Genomic DNA, 16,278 nt, shown 5'->3' with positions numbered 1-16,278 from the left:
TAAATAGTAGTCCCTACCTTCCTACATTTGTTGCATGGATTAGATGCAACATACATACATTTCTTTGCATATTGCCTGGCACGAAGCAGGCACTCCATCAATAGTATCTCTTCACTTTCCTTAGTTCTACGCTTTTAAGCTATTAATGGTTTGGGGTCAGAGGACTTTGAAAATCATGGCCATTAATATTTTTAGCTAGTGAGTCTTAGCATCAAGCTGCATTTAATGTATCTTTTTTCTTAGATTCCACATACAATTATTACCATACTATATTTGTCTTTCTCTGACTTACTTCACTTAGTATGATCATTTCTAGGTAAAGGCATTATTTAATTTTTTTGGATGGCTGAATACATATACACATCACTATATATAAAAATAGATCATTGACAGGAACCTAGAGTATGGTGCAGGGAAGCCTACTCAATATTCTCTAATAACCTATAAGGGAACAGAATCTGAAAAAGAAGGGATATAAGGATAACTCAGTCACTTTGCTGTACACTGAAAAGTAATACAACATTGTAAGTCAACTAACTCCAAAAAAGAAAAAAAATTACATTAAAAAAGATGCATTTAATGATGACATTCTGGAAAATCAAACACAAAGACTGCTTTAAATGACTACTGCACCATTTTCTTTATTAACCCTCATCTCTGGGTCCATCCATTTGAATAATATGAGCTGTCTGTGTCCACATTAATGATGATAACCCTCCTGTGGTGCTTGAAAGAGATAACAGTCCACAGTAGCAAAAATTCATATGAAGGATAGGATCAGGATTTGTCTGAGCAGATTTTATCTTAAATATTTAAAGACAAGCAGTAACCATTAATTTTAGTGTGAATCAAGAGACTGCATTTTAGCATGCAACTTCAAAAAATTATCTCTATATTCCCTATGACTCTGAAGGGAAATGAAGACACTATAAATCATGATATTTCCCAACCTCACTAAACTATTCTGGAAAGCATTGTATATACAACACTTTTTAATGGTTTTCTGAACTTGTGGTCTTTCTTTAAAACTCTTTTGTTTCCCTAATAGATGCCCAGCATTAAAACCATCTTTGGAGTGAAAATTGGTAAGATCTAGTATTGTTGCTCGGAGAAGGCAATGGCACTCTACTCCAGTACTCTTGCCTGGAGAATCTCATGGATGGAGGAGCCTGGTGGGCTGCAGTCCATGGGGTCACTACGAGTCGGACACGACTGAGTGACTTCACTGTCACTTTTCACTTTCATGCATTGGAGAAGGAAATGGCAACCCACTTCAGTGTTCTTGCCTGGAGAATTCCAGGGACAGAGGAGCCTGGTGGGCTGCTGTCTCTGGGGTTGCACAGAGTTGGACACGACTGAAGCGACTTGGCAGTATTATTGCTCTTTAGTGGCTCAGACATGTCTGACTCTTTGGCAATCGCATGAACTACAGCCCTCCAGGCTCCTCTGTCCATGATATTTGCAAGGCAAGAATACTGCAGTGTGCTGCCATTTCCTCCTCCAGGGGATCTTCCAGTCCCAGAGATCAAACCTGCATTTCCTGCAGTGGCAAGTGGATTCTTGACCACTGATCCACCTGGGAAGCCCATAATATTCAGTATTACTAGAGTAGTAATTCTGGATCCCAAGTGTGTATCACAATCAACTGATAAGGGAATCACTTAAAAAAAAATACAGATTTGTGACTATCACTCCAGATTATGAATTGCAATCTCTAAGGTAGGAAAGGCAATGCCAAAGAATGCTCAAACTACTGCACAATTGCACTCATCTCACACACTAGTAAAGTAATGCTCAAAATTCTCCATGCAAGGCTTCAGCAGTATGTGAACCATGAACTTCCACATGTTCAAGCTGGTTTTAGAAAAGGCAGAGGTTTCAGAGATCAAATTGCCAACATCCACTGGATCATCAATAAAGCAACAGAGTTCCAGAAAAACATCTATTTCTGCTTTATTGACTATGTCAAAGCCTTTGACTGTGTGGATCACAATAAACTGTGGACAATTCTGAAAGAGTTGGGAATACCAGACCACCTGACCTGCCTCTTGAGAAATCTGTATGCAGGTCAGGAAGCAACAGTTAGAACTGGACATGGAACAACAGACTGGTTCCAAATAGGAAAAGGAGTTCGTCAAGGCTGTATATTGTCACCCTGCTTATTTAACTTATATGTAGAGTACATCATGAGAAACGCTGGACTGGAAGAAATACAAGCTGGAATCAAGATTGCCGGGAGAAATATCAATAACCTCAGATATGCAGATGACACCACCCTTATGGCTGAAAGTGAAGAGGAACTCAAAAGCCTCTTGAGGAACGTGAAAGAGGAGAGTGAAAAAGTTGGCTTAAAGCTCAACATTCAGAAAACTAAGCTCACGGCATCTGGTCCCATCACTTCATGAGAAATAGACGGGGAAACATTGTCAGACTTTATTTTGGGGGGCTCCAAAATCACTTCAGATGGTGCTTGCAGCCATGAAATTAAAAGGCACTTACTCCTTGGAAGGAAATTTATGACCAACTTAGATAGCATATTGAAAAGCAGAGATATTACTTTGCCAACAAAGGTCCATCTAGTAAAGGCTATGGTTTTTCCTGTGGTCATGTATGGATGTGAGAGTTGGACTGTGAAGAAAGCTGAGCGCTGAAGAATTGATGCTTTTGAACTGTTGTGTTGGAGAAGACTCTTGAGAGTCCCTTGGACTGCAAGGAGATCCAACCAGTCCATCCTGAAGGAGATCAGTCCTGGGTGTTCAGTAAAAGGACTAATGCTGAAGCTGAAACTCCAATACTTTGGCCACCTCATGCAAAGAGTTGACTCATTGGAAAAGACGCTGATGCTGGGAGGGATTGGAGGCAGGAGGAGAAGGGGACGACAGAGGATGAGATGGCTGGGTGGCATCACTGGCTCAATGGATATGAGTCTGAGTGAACTCTGGGAGTTGGTGATGGACAGGGAGGCCTGGTGTGCTGTGATTCATGGGGTCGCAAAGAGTCGGACATGACTGAGTGACTGAACTGAACTGAAGGTAGGAAACATGTATCTTTATTAAAAAAATGTTCTTCGCAGGTAATTCTTATTAGTAGCCAGCTCTGAACCTGTTGTAGAAACATGTGATTACAATGCACTTGGCAGCTCCCTGCTGGTTCCTGTGCTGACAAATAATGAAAAGGGACAGAGGATGGGGATTGACACTTACAGCACATGTACATTTGTCATCTGTCATGTGTGGCAATTAACATTTTTTCCCCATTTAAACAGCATGACTGGAGATAAGCACCATGATATCTATTGTGCAGTTGGAACACGTGGCTCTGAGAGATTATTGATTCTGCCTAGTTGGACATATAAACACTTCAATGGTCGAGCCTGTTATGAACTCAGATATATCTAAAGAGGCTGTTCTTGCTATAGGACCACACTGCCAAATATAAGTGATGTGAATTCAGTGGGTGAGACCTTGTTGAACCTCTTTTTCAACATCTCCTTGGTTAATTGCAGTTCTCTTAATGCAAAATGTATAGCTACACATCAATGATTCCTTTTCTAACATGTGAAAGATTCTTATGATATGGAAGGCACTGGGAAAGTGGTGATGCACAGGACAGTGAGAAAAGGGTCCTGGCTTCAGGTAGCCTACACACTCTCTGATTGTGACTGTGACAAATCCACAAGGAAAAAGAAAACAAAGAAAGAAGTCAATGGAAAGCACTAAGCATGTAGCAAAGAAAAGATTACATCTCATCAAATTTATCATTAATCATTAAATTTGCTGTTATTAGGGATACATACTTTATATTCCATTAAGAAAAAGTATACCGTTTAAGTTTGCCAGCATTTTAGTCCTGCTGCTGCTGCTGCTAAGTTGCTTCAGTCATGTCTGACTCTGTGCGACCCCATAGATGGCAGCCCACCAGGCTCCCCTGTCCCTGGGAATCTCCAGGCAAGAACACTGGAGTGGGTTGCCATTTCCTTCTCCAATGCATGAAAGCGAAAAGTGAAAGTGAAGTCGCTCAGTCGTGTCCGACTCTTTGTGACCCCATGGACTGCAGCCCACCAGGCTCCTCCGTCCATGGGATTTTCCAAGCAAGAGTACTGGGGTGGGGTGCCATCGCCTTTTAGTCCTGCAGGCACACAAATGGATCCTACCAGCTTCCTGCTGCTTTACAGTGTCTTTCATTCATTCTCGGAGACTTGGTCCAGTTCCCGTATGGATTAGAGCGTGATAGTAATCCTTGTGTAAACATCTCAATAATATAACAGCCTGGCTTCATCTACCTGTGAGTATTTTCCTTTCTTAGGTCCCATGAAACACTTGATGGTTACTTTAATGCTTGCTTCCCTAATACCACATTCATAGCCAGCCCTCTGCTCTGGTTCTGTGCTTTCTGCATGTACAATAACTTGTGTTTCAGAAGTACAGGGTAGTGCAGTCTTTTAAAGGCATTTTAAATGGCAATTAACCTTAACATGTTTAGCATTAGCTAGGTCCATAACTCAACTGAAGAAATGAAAGGACTAACAGTTATGGCCAAGCCAGCACACGCCCAGGCAGAGACTATGACCTTACGACTTCTGCCTTACCAATGTGAACATGCATCTGGATTTCTGATACATTAAAAGGTGAAAAATTGTACATCAAAAATCAATTGAAGACAGTAATTAAAGCCCAATAAGGACTTCTGAATGGGATGTGGAGGGAAAGCATTGTAGAGGGGTTACTTCTGAGTTCATCAGGGACAGTGAGGTTAAATGGATGCCATGAGAAGAGGAAGAATTCCAGTGGCGGGGAGTTGCTGAGACCAGGGGTACAGCAGGGAGAAAATGGGAGGGCTCTCCGGCAGGTGATCCCCAGACACAGAAGGCATGATGCTTAAGGATGCCTGTATCTCAGTGTCAGAGGCTCTCACTACTCTGCACACAGAATATCTGATACATTCTATGGCCTGTTTAATAAACTACAGTCTTCAGAAGAAAATCCAAGACCTTAGGAACTGGCTTCGAACTCCAATTTCTGTTTTTCTCTCCCACTTAGCCCAGTGGTCCTTCAAGCTCCGCTGTCTAGGGGAGCAAACCTTGCCACCCCCAAAACCTCTCTTGAGCATGTGGATGACTTCCAACTGGACTTCCAACTGACTTCCAATCAAGGCCCAAAAGACTCAAGAAGACACGTTGACCTTCCCACTAACTGCCCAAAGAATGTAGACAGAAGACCTGTTCAGTAAGGAAGCTGTCACTACAGATCACTCACTAGTGTAGGAACAAGGTGTGTGAAAGGGAGGAAACTCGCAAAGTCTGTTTGTCAAAATTCCTCTGTGGGTCCCACTCTCTCTGCCTGGCCCAGAAAACACTTGTTTGATACATGTTCTTTCCATCTCCGTATCAATTGCCTTCTGCCTCTTTGATGTCCATTACTACTACTCCCAACATTCTCTTTGGCTTTAGCTGAAGATGGTATTATTCCAGGTGAGGGTTTTGACCATTTTGGTGAGTTACTCAGTTTCTTTTTTTTTTTTTTTTGGTCCGTTTCACATATACATGCTATTTGCCTTCTGTTGAATTTGCATGTCAATTTATTCTGAGACCAACCAAAAGAACCCAGCAATACAGAGAAAAATTTCTTATTCCTCCACGCATTGCTTGGAGTATGCTTCTATCTGGACATATGAGTCCTTTGACTTGAATACACTGACCTCTTCCAATGCACAGTGATGGCAGGGATGGAATTTTCTCAACTGAAAAGCTTTCTTGGTGGTTCAGATGGTAAAGAATGTGCCTGCCAATGCAGGAGACATAAGAGATTGGGTTTGATCCCTGAGTCAGGGAGATCCCCTGGAGAAGGGAATGGCAACCCACTCCAGTACTCTCACCTGGAGAATCCCATGGACAGAGGAGCCTGGCAGGCTATAGTCCATGGAGTCGCAAAGCATCGGACATGACTGAGCAACAGACACTTTCACTTTTAAACCTTTCTGTAAGACAACTACACAAAAACCGCCTGAGGTTTATGCTTTGTCAGAGTCTTAGGTGGGAGCAGGTGCCATTCAGCTGTTGTGACTGCCTGTTAGACTGTGGTCAGCCTGAAGAAGAGCCATCCTATTACTGATTGCTTCATGCAAAAACAGGATGCAGAGCCATTAAGGGCTCCCAGTGTGGCCAGGCACTGAATCACTTTTCTCAATGTGTGATTTTTCCTTCTTCTCCTCCATTGGGAAAGACGACAAGGTGGTTAGCTGGAGATTGCACTGTGCATGTTTATGTGTATTATTCATGAGGTTAGACACGATCTCAGCCAAGTCATGATTTGTCTCACTTTTGTGAAGCGTTTCTTTGAAAAAGTTCAGGTACCATAATTGCATTTTAAAGATACATAATAAATTAGGCTCTGGTTAGAAGGTTTGCTGAGGTGTGAACTAACCATTTTGTTCCTTTCTCTTTTATCAATGGTTGCTTCAAACCCCATGGTCTTGGGAAGACAAAAAGATGCACCAGAATATCAAAGGCTATAGGTTTATTACTATACATTATGAATAATTTAATGCCATAACAAAATAACACACTGATAAAAGCCAACAAGTAATACTCTATTCATAGCTGACTGGATAATCAAAGCTACTGAAGGTGCTTTTTCTAATACTAATTTAAAATTTGCATTATGAATTCTTGCCTTTCCAAACCGATAACCTCTTTTTTGATGAGGAATACTGTACACCCTTTACAGACCTCTACAATTGGGTTCAAAAGTACACTTTCAGTATATGCAGCAGAAGGAAAATACTTCACAGATAAAGAGTAATTTCACCTTAACTATTTCACCTCTTCCTTATTCTATTGGCCTAGTATGTGAAATTCTATGGTCTATGGGTTTCCTGTAGAGTTCCCCCAAAGATCATACTGACCACAGGAGAACAAATGAACTATAATTAGCCTATTAAAAAAAAAAGGAAAAGAAAGATAGTTGGTCATCTATGGAAAAACTCAAACAGATTTTTGGCCAGTCCAACAATACCATAATTTTATTGAAAAGTTAAAACTTGGTCATTGAGAACTATGCTATGCTATGCTAAGTCGCTTCAGTCGTGTCTGACTCTGTGCGACCCCATAGACGGCAGCCCACCAGGCCTCCCGTCCCTGGGATTCTCCAGGCAAGAACACTGGAGTGGGTTGCTATTTCCTTCTCCAATGCATGAAAGTGAAAAGTGAAAGTGAAGTCACTCAGTCGTGTCCGACTCTTAGCGACCCCATGGATTGCAGCCTAACAGGCTCCTCTGTCCATGGGATTTTCCAAGCAAGAGTACTGGAGTGGGGTACCACTGGTAATATTCAAATAGCCACAGGTTGCAAAACTAATTGGCCCTACTATGTGGACTGCCAATTATCCCTGATTATAGTTTCCACTGATTAACAGGTTATAATGCAAATGTTTTGTTCTTGTCCATGGAGTCTGTCTTTTTGATTATTAGTAGATGGCTCTCCTAGTTGTTCTTAGATGTTTTACTTTGTCTTTATAACCAGAGAAACACACTTATTTACAACCTTTGGTAACAGAATATAACCTACCAGAGAAAACTGCACTAAGCTCTTTGGTCACCTTTGAGTGACTTCTTTAATCACTCGGTTGTCTCATGTTTGGCTTTGTTTTGTTTTCTAATCCCCATTGTCCATTGTAGACAAGGGAGGGAAGTTCAAGGTCACTTTCAGTTCTCTGAGTGACTCAGATCCTTAGGAAGACATGATGCCTTTTTCTTAAGGACTTTGATAACCTTTAGCACATTAACTAATCATAATGGACTGATTTAAGTATTATTAAAAAAAAAAAGATATATCATATTCTTTTCTCTTATAGAGGATGTGCTTGATCAAGAACAGAACCTGTGGTGGATCCATTTCGATATTTGGCAAAACCAATACAATATTGTAAAGTTTAAAAATAAAATAAAATTTAAAAAAAAAAAAGAACAGAATCACTGAGGTCTTATCATCAGTCACACAAAACAAGAATCAGAAATGCTGAGCCATTTCCTGAGAGAAATCTCATGAGACTACTTTGCAGGTAGAGGGATAAAGAATATTATAGAGACAATGGGTCTCCTAAGGACTAGGGTGTGGGTGCAAACTGCCCTTTCCTATCTCTGCCCATTTGCAAGCCTCACTCCCAGCTGGGGAATGACTAGTACTTTCTAGTAGAGACTGGGCCTTTTTATCTGCTCTCCATACACTCTTATCTGAGGATTTAAATCTGTATGTCAGTAAGCTGCAACTTCACACAACTATGCCATCTTTTAAGTAATCAAAGCAGAGACTCTCTGAAATCAAATGATAAAACAGACAAGTAATGAGATTGATTTCAGCCTGTTTCTCTCAGAGAAGCTGAATCATAAAAGACTAAAGGAAGAAAACCTAAGCCTTTTATGAAATGGCTTGAGTTGTGAAGTATGCATTTTCATTTATATTTAGACATTAGCTCAAAAATATTTGAGGATAGCTAATATTAATATACACTTGTTTAGAAGAAGGTATTTTGGGTATTATTCAATATGTTCTCCACCAGACCAACAGCAAAGTTACTACAATTGTTCTTTTTCATTTTCCTTTTCCTTAAGACAAGTTTCAAGTTAAATTTTATACTTAAATACAGGCATTTGAACTATTTGGGCCAATTTTCTATGACAATGAAATCTGAAGCTTCTTTGTAAACCTTTCATAGTCTTGTCAAATGACAACAGACGATAAAATATATTTACCTCCTTTTAACTTTCCAAAGTAAGAGTTTACAAATAGTTTATGTATTCAATAAGTCCTCTTTGAACATCTGCTTCATACAAGGCTCCAAATTATTCCCAAAGGATAAAACAAACACAAAGAGGACCGTTTCCTTCAAGACTAGGAATTTATGATCTAATAAGGCTCTTAATGTCTTCGTGTTATCCTTTTTTTGTTGTTGTTAAAAAAACACACATTAAAATAGCGGAATTCACATTTAGTAAGTCTAACGAGAAGTTGTCTGCTGTACCATGGGAATGAAGTGATATTCATGAATACTTACTATATGTCAGTCATATGGTAGTGCTTTATAAGCATCAACTCATTTTCAAAAATAGTTCTCTTTAAAGCCATTTCAAATTTACCCCAAAATTGAAATACTAGTACAAGTACACCAAGAGACTTTATTCATATTTCACTGACTTTCCAGATGATGCCCTTTCAGGCAAAAGGCCTCATCCAGGATCACATATTGTGCTCACTTGTCCTGACTGGTTAATCCCCATGCAATCTGGAGCTCTCCCTAGGTCCTTTCTTAACTTTCACGACTTGAACCGTTTTGGAGGTAACCAACCAGACACTTTATGGAATGTTCATCAGTGTAGATTTGCCTACTGTTTATTCATGTTGCCGTTGTTTGGTCACCAAGTTGTGTCCGACTGTTTGTGCCTCCATGGACTGTAGCCCGTCAGGCTCCTCTGTTCGTGGGATCTCAAGACTGGATTCAAATGATGCACTTTGGGTTGGCACAGCACACAAGTCAGGCTGTACACTCTTTACCATGTCCTACTGGTGACACATCAACTTAATTTGTCCCTTTACTGATAAGCCTGCTTTCAATATTTTCTGATTGCCATAGGAATATATATTCCATCCCAAAGTTCAAATAATGGAAATATTACTAAAGTGCCAAAGAAAAATTAATTAGGGCTTCCTTGTCCCATAACTGCTCTAATCAGTTCAGTTCAGTCGCTCAGTTGTGTCTGACTCTTTGCAACCCCATGAACCACAGCACGCCAGGCCTCCTGTCCATCACTAACTCCCGGAGTTCACTCAAACTCACATCCATTGAGTTGGTGATGCCATCCAGCCATCTCATCCTCTGTCGTCCCCTTCTCCTCCTGCCCCAAATCCCGGTGGCTAAAGTACTGGAATTTCAGCTTTAGTATCATTCCTTCCAAAGAATACCCAGGGCTGATCTCCTTTAGAATGGACTGGTTGGATCTCCTTGCAGTTCAAGGGACTCTCAAGAGTCTTCTCCAACACCACAGTTCAAAAGCATGAATTCTCTGGTGCTCAGCTTTCTTCACAGTCCAACTCTCACAGCCATACATGACCACTGGAAAAACCATAGCCTTGACTAGACGAACCTTTGTTGGCAAAGTAATGTCTCTGCTTTGAATATGCTATCTAGGTTGGTCATAACTTTCCTTCCAAGGAGTAAACGCCTTTTAATTTCATGGCTGCAGTCACCATCTGCAGTGATTTTGGAGCCCCCCAAAATAAAGTCTGACACTGTTTCCACTGTTTCCCCATCTATTTCCCATGAAGTGATGGGACCAGATGCCATGATCTTCGTTTTCTGAATGTTGAGCTTTAAGCCAACTTTTTCACTTTCCACTTTCACTTTTCTCAAGAGGCTTTTTAGTTCCTCTTCACTTTCAGCCATAAGGGTGGTGTCATCTGCATATCTGAGATTATTGATATTTCTCCCGGCAATCTTGATTCCAGCTTGTGCTTTTTCTAGCCCAGCGTTTCTCATGATGTTCTCTGCATAGAAGTTAATTAAGCAGGGTGACAATATACAGCCTTGATGTACTCCTTTTCCTATTTGGAACCAGTCTGTTGTTCCATGTCCAGTTCTAACTGTTGCTTCCTGACCTGCATATAGGTTTCTCAAGAGGCAGGTCAAGGTGCCAAAGCCTTTGACTGTGTGGATCACAATAAACTGTGGAAAATTCTGAAAGAGATGGGAATACCAGACCACCTGACGGGCCTTTAGGTGGGCATAAAACCATGATCCTGTCTGTTTGCATATCTTAATATGCAGTGATCCTACTTGTATGTTTCAGATTATTTCTCTTAATTCCCACAATGACCATACAAGCACTCTTTTTTCTTTTTTTAGTCACCATTTGCTAAAAAGGACATTTGTCCAAGGTCACACACATAGGGAGTGAAAAGAGGTCTTTTGACAACAAACCCCATGTTTTACTACATATTGAGTTATAAAGTCTAGTGGCATGTATAGGCTTTATATGTCATCTGTCAAATTGAAATCTTTAATATCTGTGAATGATTTTTTTTTTTTTGAGTTAACAGATTGTGAACTATGGAAATAATATGACACAGTTTAGGTGAAGGAAAAATTTCTCACCATCTTTACAGTATTGATCAGAGTATTTTTCAAACCTATGACTATTGGCTGAACTCTCTGGATGGCTTTTTAATTGTGTCTTTACTTTTACTTTGCTTATATTATTTGTAGTCAAATATTTTAAAATATTATAACCAGTATGTTTTGTTGAAAATAGTCCTGAAGTTAATGTTAAAGAAACTGGATTTTATATCTAGTTGTCACTGACCAGCTGTGAGACCTTACGTAATTTTCTTAATTTCTAGGTTCTTCCATTCTCTTTTCCGTAAAATCAAGAAAATACTCCCCTTGCTTTCCCACATACTATGAAATTTAGTACAATGGAGAAATCAGTATGTGAACAGATGGGAAGCACTAGATTTCTCTTTCTTCTCCTTTTATCCTTTCTTGCCTTCCTCCTCCACTTCTACCCCCAATGAACTATGACAAATTGTGCCCTGCTACTCAAGGTGCAGAGAGCACAACTTGCCATGATGAGAAGATAACCCACTTCCTTTCCTGAAGGTTCTGGAGATTCATACCAACTACCCCAAACTTTAAACCAAAGTTCATTACTCTTGGTCTTTCTCTTTCTCACAAAATGATATTTAAATGCCTTGAGAACCCTGATCTTAAAAAATGGAAGGCCTGGTATAGGATGAAGGCTGCTAGCTGGTAGGGAGAACAAAGTACCTTTCAGTCTCTCCAGAATTTTTTTTTCCCCAATATTGAGATACAAGCTTAATATAAACCTCAGTAGGTGACTTTGCTGAGTTAAACTTAGCATTTACAAACCCCGTTTTATTTATTCTCATCTTCCCACACATGCCTCCCTCTCCACTTCCCTTCACCATGCTCCTTCCCTCAGAATGTTTCAGGTTTTTTCTGGGAAGGCTCTGTTGCCTTTTTTCCCTCCAACATCTGTCCTTCTTTTGGCAGAAGACAAAAATGAGTTATCATATATCCTTAGTCAATCCTAATTTGCATGAAGTTTATACTTGGACTACTCAAAAGATGTTGCTTATTTTTCTGAGAAGGGATTCTTGAAAAAGGAGGGTGAATGAAAGAAAGCCTTGTGTGTGCTTGAACAGCATGGAGGGGCAGGGAGCAGATGGGATACTCCTGAAAAAAACACAAGAAGTTCTTATGGGGTGGCCTTGATGATGTATCTATCCACCCCTGATCATGATACTTACCATCTAGCTAGATAAGTAGTGAAAGCATTTTTGTTGTTGTTTAACTGCTCGGTCATGTCCAGCTCTTTTGTGATCCCATGGACTGTACCCCACTAGACTCCTCTGTCAATGGGATTTCCCAGGCAAGAATAGGATCTCTCTTTCTCTCTCTCCATTCATTTTTTAATCATTCATCCATTCATCAACTACAGCATTACAGTGTAGGTACTGTGGCAGGAGTTGGGATAGAAAATTAGAGATAAATAAGACTCAGTCTCTGCTGTCAAAATGCTTACAGTATGGTAGGAAGATTAGATTATATAGCAAAAATCACTTGAAAAAAGTGATTTGGCTTATTCTCTTCCTTAAGGCCAGAACTGGAAATATGCATTTATTCTGAAGATGCAGTGTCTCAACATTTGTTGTTCTAGATCTTGAACAAGAACAATCTTCCATGTATCTGTCAACCACTGAGAACAAGTTTTGCTCACTGCACACTCTACTGATCTCTACTGATATCTTACACAATCAACTCAACTAATAAAATTAGAAACCATGTCTCACAAAGAAAGTAAAGAAAGAATAGAGAAATTATAACTTGTAAATGAATTAAATTTCAATTTACCTTGGTAAAATTTAAATACCTTAAAAAAATGTTACAGACTATACTGAAACTTCACTGTTTAAAATTGGCCATTCTCACTAAGTCAAAACAGAAAAGAAAAAAAAATGAGTCTTATTGTTATATGACTACAGTATAATCTAAAGGAAGCCAAGAATATTGCTTTTTTTTTTCCCCACTGTTTTAAGATTACCTAAAACTCACTTCTCTTATTAACCTCATCTTCGAAGAATAGATATTATTGCTTAAAATAAATATAAATTTTCTTCCTGCTGTATTTACTATTCTTTGTATTAGAAAAAATACTAAACCAGTTATTAGTTCAAATCAATAACTGGTCATTATCAATTTGTCCATGTTTAAGTCAAGGTGCTGTTTGTGATTCTTTTATTTGGCAAATGTTGCTTATTTTGTAACCTTTGTAATGAGTAGTTAAGTCAGTGTAATGTGGTATCAGAAGGTCTCAGTTTAATCCTCTTTGTAGTTCTATAAATTTGGGCAAATCCTGTGTGACCTTTTAGCACCATTATGAAGCTTAAATGACTAAACAAATTATTTGACCCTAGAATTAAGTGATAAATGAATACACATTAAATAATATTATAAGCAGTTTTTTAAATTTTATTTTTAAACTTTACAAATTGTATTAGTTTTGCCAAATATCAAAATGAATCCGCCACAGTTTTTTTTTTAAACATCTATTGAGAATCTTAGATCATTATAGCAATATTTCTTAGTAAGTAAACCATTAAGATTTAGGTCAACAATTCATTTTGATATGTGGCAAAACTAATACAATTATGTAAAGCTTAAAAATAAAATAAAATTGGAAGATTTAAAAAAAAAAATAAAAATAAAAATATGGCATATTAGTCTCAGTTTGTGTGTGTGTGTGTGTGTGTGTTCCTGATCTGAGGGGAGAGGTATATCCAACTAGATTCATCCTGTTCAAATCATGACCTTATTAACTGGCTGGGAGAGTGTAATAGGACATGCATTTTGGTCTTGGCCTTGATTTCAAGTGTCTGCTTCAATTCTGGGGTAATTTCCAGACAATGTTTTTAGCTGCTGTGCAGTAAAGAGGCCTTTCATTGTCCCATCAGCGTGCATCCTGCTTGAGAACGTGCCGTGGACAGAAGCATGCCACTATGTCCATTCACATCTGAATCTGCTTCTATTTTCAAGTCCTGGGGGTTTTTCAAAGGTCCACTGAAATACACTCTGCCTGCACTTTACAAATCTCTTTGACCAGCAAGCCCCTCACTGGCCTGTGCTCACAGACAGAAGATGGATTCTGATGTGTGTGAGGGCACTGCGAGAGCCCTGAGAGGTGACAAATGAAAATTGGCCTGTCTGGTAAATTTCCAGGAAATCTGCCAATCTTCATCATGTGCTCTTTATGCATCAAGCCGAGGTCAAAAATTAGAGGTTTGCCTGCCAAAGCTAGCCAGCAGACGCTTTCTGTTGGACCCACATTATTTTCAAGTATTTGTCACTAGTTGCTAGCATTTAAAAATTATGAATTTCCTATAAAACTTGTCTGTTTGAAAGTTGCTAAGAGAGCAAATCTTAAAAGTTCTCATAAGGAAAAAAGTCTGTAACTGTGTACGGTTGATGGATGTTAACTAGACATTGGGATCAGTTTACAACATAAACAAATATTGAATTAGTATGCAGCACACCTAAAACCAGGCAGACCTCAGAAGGTAGTGTGGGTTCAGTTCTGGATCACCAAAAGAAAATGGATGGGGCAATAAAGTGAGACATATAAATTTTTCGGTTCCCGGTGCATATAAAAGTTATGTTTACACTATGTGCGCTGTGTGCTAAGTTGCTTCAGTCGTGTCTTACTCTTTAAGACCCCATGGACTGTGTCCTGCCAGGCTCCTCTGTCAATGGGAATTTCCAGGCAAGAGTACTGAAGTGGGTTGCCATTTCCCTCTCCAGGGGATCTTGCAGACCCAGGGATCAAACCCTGATCTGCATTGCAGGCAGATTCTTTACCATCTGAGCCACCACGACAGCATATTAAGTGTGCAATAGCTGATGGCTTAAAAAAAAAAAAAATGTACAGACCTTAATTAAAAGAATACAGCTAAAAAAAATGTGAACCATTATCTAGTAATGCAGGGTTGCCACAGACTGTCAATTTGTAAAACAAAGAAAAAAAAAGAATATGCAAACTGCAATAAAGTGAAGTATGCCTATATAATGTTGCATGTCAATTATATTTTAACTAAAAAGAAAAAAAAATCTGGGTTTCTGGCTTCTATTAAAAACACAGAAGTGACAAACTGGTTCCATACCCCATGCTGGGGGCTGAGCAGAGGCCCTACTGTGCAGCTGCGAAGAGGACAAACAGGGGGCTTATCTCTGGTTCCACCCTTAGCTGTGTTCCTCAGGCAAGTTGCTTCCCTTCTCTCTGCCTCTGCTTTCTTGGCCTTGAAATGGGGACGATAATTAGACCACTCATTCAGGTTGTTGCGGAGATAGAGTAAATGAATATCTATAAACCAAACAGAAGAGTACCTGATCCATAATATGATTAGTGTAAACACCAGCAATTCCATCAGCTTTCTACTTTGCCCCCAAACCAACCCACTCCATTTCATGGACTATTTTCTAACTTGTAGATGTTGGAATCTTTAACCCTTTGAATCATCATTATTTTCCCTGAAGTGAAATTGTAGATACAGACTCACTAGTCTCCAAAGACTCTAATAACTGGTGCTTTGTTCTGTCTGTGTACAGTCGTGTGTTCCTCTTTGAGACTCTAAGGACTGTAGCCTGCCAGGCTCCTCTGTCCATGGGAGTTTCCTGGTAAGGATACTGGAGTGGGTTGCCATTTCCTACTCCAGGAGATTTTCCCAACCCAGGGATTGAATCCATGTCTCCTGCATTAGGAAGTGGGTTCTTTTACCACTAAAGCAACGTGGGAAGCCCCACTCTAATAAATAAGTGATTCACAAGTTTAAAAGAACTAATTTTTTAATTAAAAAAAAAACAGCTAGCATTCTACAGATTGTTAAAAAATCTAAATTACCATTTGGAAATCCTGATACAGATTTTATAAATAAGTTATCTGTGAAAGACAGCCAGATTAAAGAATCTAAGACTCATGTTTTACCATCAGTTAAAATAGCTTATGAGTAACAAGGCAAGCTTTTGTTTACCATTTCAGCTATTTTTAGATTTAGTTGTGGAACTCTGGAAGTGGAATGTAGATATTTATCTTTTTAAAAAAAATGGATTTGATTGTAATAATGTTTCATGTTGAAAAGGACATAAAATTGATTTTCTGATAAGAGTTCAAGTGATCCAATTAAAAAGCCATTACAAGTGATTATGATAAGTAACC

This window comes from Bos javanicus, chromosome 27 (genome assembly GCF_032452875.1).
Source record: "Bos javanicus breed banteng chromosome 27, ARS-OSU_banteng_1.0, whole genome shotgun sequence".
In the NCBI taxonomy this organism is placed as follows: Eukaryota; Metazoa; Chordata; class Mammalia; order Artiodactyla; family Bovidae; genus Bos; species Bos javanicus.
The sequence above is the reverse complement of the archived record's forward strand: the minus strand, read 5'-3'. Positions refer to the sequence as shown.